Source organism: Microtus oregoni, unplaced genomic scaffold, assembly GCF_018167655.1.
Source record: "Microtus oregoni isolate MIOR12 unplaced genomic scaffold, Mior012 000274F_ref0000193, whole genome shotgun sequence".
NCBI lineage: Eukaryota > Metazoa > Chordata > Mammalia > Rodentia > Cricetidae > Microtus > Microtus oregoni.
Window position 1 is genome coordinate 71,550 of NW_024544952.1, and position 7,427 is coordinate 78,976.

General features: G+C 45.2%; 1 long non-coding RNA gene across 1 annotated transcript; it reads left to right on the top strand.

Moving 5' to 3' along the window:
- Positions 1 to 888: 888 nt before the first annotated feature.
- Positions 889 to 6,938, top strand: LOC121445688. Its single transcript, XR_005973989.1, has 3 exons — positions 889 to 901; positions 5,392 to 5,496; positions 6,906 to 6,938. It is a non-coding gene; the product is annotated as an uncharacterized LOC121445688 (long non-coding RNA).
- Positions 6,939 to 7,427: the final 489 nt, after the last annotated feature.

A 7,427-nucleotide genomic window follows, 5' to 3' on the forward strand; every position in this document is an offset into this window, starting at 1 on the left:
AGCTTATTGATACAATGTTTCCTTAGCATGCACAAAGCCTTGGGTTCAAAAGAGCACAAGAGCATGTCTTTTTTTTTTTTTTTCTCCCGGGATGAGTGTTTGGTTGAATGAAGAATTTGTGCTTTGGTTTCCTTACACAGAAAATGTTAGGTCTGTCTACTTTAGAGGGTGCAAGCATTGCATGAGATAATTCAGATAAAGCATCTGCAGAAGGGGTCGACCTATAGTAAATTCTCAATAAACATAAATGGGGTGTCACTGTTTCGTCAATTAGATGGAGGTAAAGAGGATGGACCAACAGAGTGTTTTTAGGATAAAGATATATCCTTGGTACTTTGAGGTCAGCTAGGAATGAACTGGACCCTCTACGAAAAGGTGGACGGAATCTAATGACGTCGACCGCCTTAGCAACAGGCCCCCAAAGAAGGTGAATTTCCGTAGCCAATAAGACACTGCGCTCTGGCAGAGGTAGCCAATAGATGACGGAAAGCGGAAGAGGGAGGACACGCCAATTCTCCCGCCTGAGCCTCGGCCCAATAAAATGGCGTCGGCTGCGGCGTCGCTTTGTTTCCGCGGCTCCTGCGGCGGCAGCGGCAACGGCCTTTGAGCTGTGGGGAAGATCCAGCAGCAGCTGCGGTGACTACTAAGCTTCCAGTACTTTGCGTTCGGGATCGGGTGCTGGGGAACGAGGATCGGTACCCAAGGGTAGCCGAAGCCAAGCAGGCGTCCGAGCCAAAAACATGACCGCTGAGCCCATGAGGTAAAACGCAAGCCCTTGTCACGGGCCCCGGCGTTCTGCTCCCGGGAGCCTTCCACTCGAGTGGGGTGTTTGCAAAGACGTGCGCTAGGCGCCCTAGGCCCGCGCGCGGCTTCGCGGTCAGCGGCATCGTTTTCCCTCTAGGTGAGCGGGGCTGGGGGAGTGTGGTGGGGAGCCCCAATTGGGGCTAGGGGTGTGTGTCGGGGGCGGCCTGCGTGGCGCCGCGACTTCTCCGCCTCCCGCCGGCGCCGAGTCGGGAGCCTCTGCTCGGCTCCTGCCTCAGTGGCTGCAGTGTGGTGGCCGGGGAGTCGCGGGCGCTGGGCGCTTGCGCCCATTCTTCCTAATCTTTGGGCCTAGCGACTGTGCCGGGTGGGGGGAAGGGGAGGGGGAGGGGAGGGGGAGGGGCGGAGGAAGGGCGGGGGGAGGAAGTGAGATCCTGGGACGAGCTCGCTCTAAGGGCAGTCGCCCCGGGAAATTCTCGGCTCCTCGCAGTTGCGGTGGCAGAGCTTTCGAGGTTGGAGGGCAAGGACGCTGGCCCCAAAGGTATTATCTTCTTTCTCACCCACCCCAAATCCTGGAGGGTATCCTGGGATTTTTTTTTTTCCAACGGCTGGTGGCGGGGGAGGGGGGCAGGCTAATGCTTTTTGCTTTCTGAGAAGCCTGGCGTACTACTTTTTGGCAAAGTCCGGTTTTTTAGTGGGACATCAGTTGTTTTCCCCGCGTTTGGGGCATATTTCGGGAAGTTGTTAGGTCATGTTTTTATTTATTTGTTCCACGAGAGATGAGGAGCCAGTTAACGGGGATTCACCAGAAGTAAGATTTATTGCAGAGGTAGCTGTGCCCGGCAGGCCGTATCTTACTAATCAAACGTTTTAATTAGACCGAGGCTGTTTTTCACGCGTTTCCAGTTTGCTTCTTGACTGTTTTGAGTAGTTAATCTGAAATGTATACTGCTTTTATGCAGTTACCTTTTTCTGTGGGCAGTTCGATATTTGACTTTTCATCCTAAGAGTGAATTAGGTTGCTTTTTTTTTTTCTGCTCAGATGAGATGCGTGCTTGGTACCCAGTGGCAAAATAAAATTACAGGTAGCATGGATCATAATTGCATTTATAGTTGGCAAAATGTGCCTTTGAATTACTACTAGGACAGCATGTGTTTAGAGCAGTTTAGATTGTAGAATTTGAGAACGAGCCTATCAGCCTATTTTCCGCAAGCAGCGCATAGATGCTCTTTTTACTTAGGGAAAATATACGTTGGTTCTAAAATACAGGCTCTTAGTTGTGTAAAGATCTTTGCCTTGTTTTCTGAATTTGTGTTAATTGACTCAAGTAAGACAAATCTTTATGGGGTATTAGGAAGTATTGGCAGGTTATTATTAGGCATTCAGTTCTGTATGATTGCTACATTTTATTTAGTTTCTTAGTTATATTTAAAACCGCAGTTGTGCCTTTGTGGAGGGTGAAGCTGCATTTGAAGCCAGCCTGATTCAAAACTGAAAATTCCTGAACAGAAAACACAGGTGTTGCCTGTAGCCTCTGCCATCAAGAGGCTGAGGCAGAACAATCTTGGATCTCACAAGTTCAAATCCAGCCTGGTCAATATCCTAAGACTATATCAAATTAAAAAAAATAGGTCTTCCTTGGATTTTCTCTTTTTTTCTTTTCTTTAATTTTTATTTATTTGAGACAGGATCTCATGTAAACTAAACTCGAACAGTGTAGTGAAGGAAGATCATAAACTTACCAAAGCTGGCATTACATGTCACCGTGCTGGGGTTTGCTGGACTGGAGGATTGAACCCAGGACTTTTGTGCATGCTAAGTAAGAATGCTACCACCTGTTCTATCAGCCTAGCCTTTCTCTTTGCGGTCCTGTGAATTGCTAACCTACTGCTCCCCTGCTGAGCTGCACCCCAGTTTTAGTGCAGTTTAGTTTGAAACAATGTTACCGTGTTGACCAGGTTGGCTCTTTAATTCCTAGGCCCAGTAGATCTTCCTGTTTCAGTTTTTCCAGTGTCTGAGACTTCTACACAGTATTTGACACAACCACCTCAGGAAACTCCTCTTTCTTTAGGATGAAGAAATTATGCCTACTGCTTTAATGCTGGGGTTTTCTTTATTTTTTTACTGGTCTTGAGGGTTTTTTTTTTTTTTGATCCTGGTGTTGACAGTAATCATAACTAAAATTGAGTACTTGTTGTCTTTGCATAATTAACACATTTTAAAGTTACATTTATTTAGTGTGTTTATATGTGAGACCTACAGGGGTCAGAGTGTGTTCTCCCCTTCCATGTGGGTTCAGGGGATAGAGCTCAGGTCCTCAGCCTTGCAGTAGACACCTTTACTCACTGAGCCATCTTGGCAGGCAACAGTGTATTTTTTATTTTAAAGGTGTATCTTATTTATGTGTTACATATACATGTGTGCCGGTGCTGGAAGAGGCCTGTCTTAGTCACTGTTCTATTACTGTGAAGAGACATCATGACCATGGCAACTCTGATTTAAATGTTTGATTAGGAAATTGCTTACAGCTTTAGAGGTTTAGTTTATTATCATCGTGGTGAGGAGCATTCTTCCGGTCTCCAACTCCTTGCAGCTTTATTGTCTACAGCACACTTCCCTTGGGCTGGTTCTGCTCTGTTAGCAGCTGTCCTCAGCAGGTGTTCCAAGGCTCAGGCTCTCCAAGGTAATCCAGGCTTCACCTTCACAGTTCACACAATGGCTTCTTTAGGCCTCTGTGCAGGGAGATGCCATAGCCTCTTTCCTGTATCCCTGACTCCAAAGCCTGAACCTTGTGGTCAAAGCTATCAAGTTCTGCCGCTTGCTGGGGCTGGAACATGGCCCCCTCATTCAGTTACATCTTCATCAGCTTTCTGTTGCTGATGGTTTCCTTCACTGCCTAAATTTCTCTTGAATTCCTTTTCACAAGTTAGCTTACCTGAGTGGGGTCTTGCTTTGAGGTTCCCACTCCCTTTATTCCACTTAGCATCAGGCTTTTCTTTGAACTTTTTCCTGGTGCCCCTTTTCTCCTCAAACTGTACATTTTGTGTCTCCCCTTGTCTAGCTTGTTCCTTATCGTCATAGATCTGCATAAGAGTGAAGACTAATAGCCACTCTAGGTCATATGGTCAATATTAGCTGTCTTGAAACCCTCTGCTAATGGCATTAATCTAAAACTCTTCAGTTTAGCTTCAGGCGGATTTTTAGGACAAGGGCAAAAAGTACCCACATTGTCAATTTCACAAGAATGGTCTCTAGGCCACTTACTAATATTTTTCCCATCTGAAACTTCTTGAGGGCCTATTTTTCCCATCTGAAACTTTTTTTTAAAAGAAAAATTAAGTATACAGTCTTCTGCCTGCATGCATGTCTGCAGGCCCGAAGAGGACATCAGATCTCATTACATATGGTTTGGGCTACCATGTGGTTGCTGGGAATTGAACTCAGAACCTTTGGAAGAGCAGGCAGTACTCTTAACCACTGAGCCATCTTTCCAGCCCGTCATCTGAAACTTCTTGAGCTGGGCCCTCACAGTTCAAATCTCTGCATCGTCTTCCAAGCTCAGAATGGCCCATTAAGCCCTTCTTAAAGTGTCTGATTTTTTAGTCCAAAGTCTTCCATATTCCTCCAACAGCATGGTCAGGATTGTTATAACAAAACTTCAGTACCTGGTACTAACTTATTTTTCTAAAAAAATTATTTTTATTTCACGTGAATTGATATTTTGCTTATATGTATATCTTGGGGTGGGGGGTTGTCAGATCCCATGGAACTGGAGTTACAGACAGTTGTAATCTGCCGTGTGGGTGCTAGGAATTGAATCTGGGGCATCTGGAAGAGTGGCCAGTGCTAACACTGTTCTATTGCTGTGAAGAGACACCAGGGCCACAGCAACTCTTTTTGGGGGCTTGTTTACAGTTTCAGAAGGTTAGTCCATTATCATGGTGGGATCATTGTCAGCACTACTGATGCTGGAGCAGTAGCAGAGAGGGAGAGGAAGGGAGGGCTGGGCAAGCAGACATACAGACACTGGGCCTGGCATGTGCTTTTCAAATCTCCAGCAAGGCTACACCTCCTGCTCCTCAAATAGTGTCACTTCCTGATGACTAAACATTCAAATGTATGAGCTTATGTGGGCCATTCTTCCTCAAGCACAAAGCCAGAAAAGAGGGTGTTGGGTCCCTTGAAGCTGGCGTTCCAGGCACTTGTGAAGCACCTGACAATTGGTGCCCAGAACCAAACTCGGCTTTCTCCAGGAGCTCTAAAGTGCTGAAGTATGCAAGGCCCAGCATGTATAGTTGGGATTAATTTTCAGAATACTACTTCATCTTCCCCATTTTGCTGGTGAGGAAATAGAAACAGAACTTGATTGAAGTTTGACAACTTGTAATTAGTGGAGCCTGAATTCTACCCAGTCTTTTTTGGGGGCGGGGTGTTTGAGACAGGGTTTCTCAGTGAAACAGTCCTGGCTGTCCTGGAACTAGCTCTTGTAGACCACGCTGACCTCAAACTCACAGAGATCCAGCTGCCTCTACCTCCTGAGTGCTGGGTTTAAAAGCACCTGCCGCCACCATCGGGCTCTAGCCAGCCTTAACTCAGCTTGTATTCTGTTCTTTTCTTTTTGGTTGAGACAGGTCTCAGTATGTGGTCCGTGATAGCCTTGAATTCGGTTGGTAGTCTATGCTGGCCTCTGCATAGACCAGTCTCCTGCTTCAGCCTCCCAAGTTTTGGAATTACAGGTATGAGCCACCACTCCTGACTTCAGGGATTGAATTACTTTAATTTAAAATTGTTTGTGCCCAGCTGGTGGTGGCACGTTCCTTTAATCCCAGCACTCAGGAGGCAGAGGCAGGTGGATCTCTGAGTTCAAGGCCACCGTGGTCTACAGAGTGAGTTCTAGGAGAATCAGTTACACAGAGAAATCCTGTCTTTAAAAAAGGAAGAAGGGGGGGGCTGGAGAGATGGCTCAGTGGTTAAGAGCATTGCCTGCTCTTCCAAAGGTCCTGAGTTCAATTCCCAGCAACCACATGGTGGCTCACAACCATCTGTAAAGTCGTCTGGCGCCCTCATCTGGCCTTCAGGCATACCACATGGTGGCTCACAACCATCTGTAAAGTCGTCTGGCGCCCTCATCTGGCCTTCAGGCATACAAACAGAATATTGTATACATAATAAATAAATAAATATTAAAAAAAAAAAAAAAAGGAAGAAGGGAAAAAAGCCCCCTCCCCAACCAAGGCAAACCATATGCCTAAATGGTAGAGTGTCAGTAAAGCTGTACTTCCCTGGTTATTGCTGTGGAAGAATTCCTTGGGGTACTAAGAATTGTCTCAGGCTGAAGTGTCACTAATTTCCCTAGTCATAACAATCACAGTTACAAAAGAAACAGACAGACAGTGCTTGAGAACCAAGCCCACAGTTCCAAATCAGTCAATCTCAATTCCAGTTTCTCCATTGCTCCACCCTTCCTGGCTTCATTATCTTTTAATGTGAAACAGATATAATATGGACAGCTATACTTTTATCATTAATTTGATTTTTGCGTAGTAATTCCAGTTGTTTTTCTTCATCAGAACTTTCTTAGGAGAAGAGCTTAGTTTTATTGTTTTACTTGTATTTTTTTAAAAAAAAAACCAACAAATGTTTTAGGGACCTGTGGTAGAAAAATGCCCAGTAGGCAAGAGCCAGAGGAAGGAAAATTAAACTGATGACCTGGCTAAGTCATATACTGAATAATCAATGGCTCAGCTTTTAAGAGCTTTACATTTTTTTTTTTTTTTGGTTTTTCGAGACAGGGTTTCACTGTGGTTTTGGAGCCTGTCCTGGAGCTCACTCTTGTAGACCAGGCTGGTCTCGAACTCACAAAGATCCGCCTGCCTCTGCCTCCCAAGTGCTGGGATTAAAGGCGTGCGCCACCACCGCCCGGCACATTTTTTTTTTTAAGACAGGCTCTATCTCTGGCTGGCCTGGAACTTTAGACCAGGCTGGCCTCAAACTCAGAGGTCCCTCCCAAGTGCTGGCCAGATTTTTTTTAAATGTTTTTTGTTTTACAAACTGTGTAGCCCAGGCTGTCCCAAGCTCTCTAGTTGGAATTACAGTTTCCTCACTTTTGACTTTTGGTCTCTAAACTTTTTTTTTTTTTTTACAGTTTCTCTGTATTGGCCCTGACTGTCCTGGAACTCCCAGAACTCCGCCTGCCTCTGTCTCCAGAGTGCTGGGATTAGAGGTGTGCACACAGCTGTTTTATTTTAAATCACAGAGTTGTTTCATGTTTTTGACATCATGGAAAATTTTGGTCAACTAATAAACTTATTGGTGTTGAGATCTTGGTATTGAGAGGATTGATACCATTCTAATCCTTATGGCAACTGATGATTAGAATAGGCAGCAGCTGATAATGTTATACCCTCCACCCAGTCTTGGGGACCCAGCCCAGGGCCTTTTGTATGCTAAGCAACCACTCTACCACTGAATTACATCCCTGGCTGTTATTGCTTGGCCTGAGGGGAAAACTGTCTAGGATTTTTTTTAAGAGTAATTTACCACTACTAAAACACAGATTGCCATCCTTGTAACAGTACATACAAAAGAGTTAGAAATCTGTCCTTGGTTTTACAACAATAAAGAAAAGCTTTAAACTTCTCTTATCAAGCAAGGTATGCAAGGAATT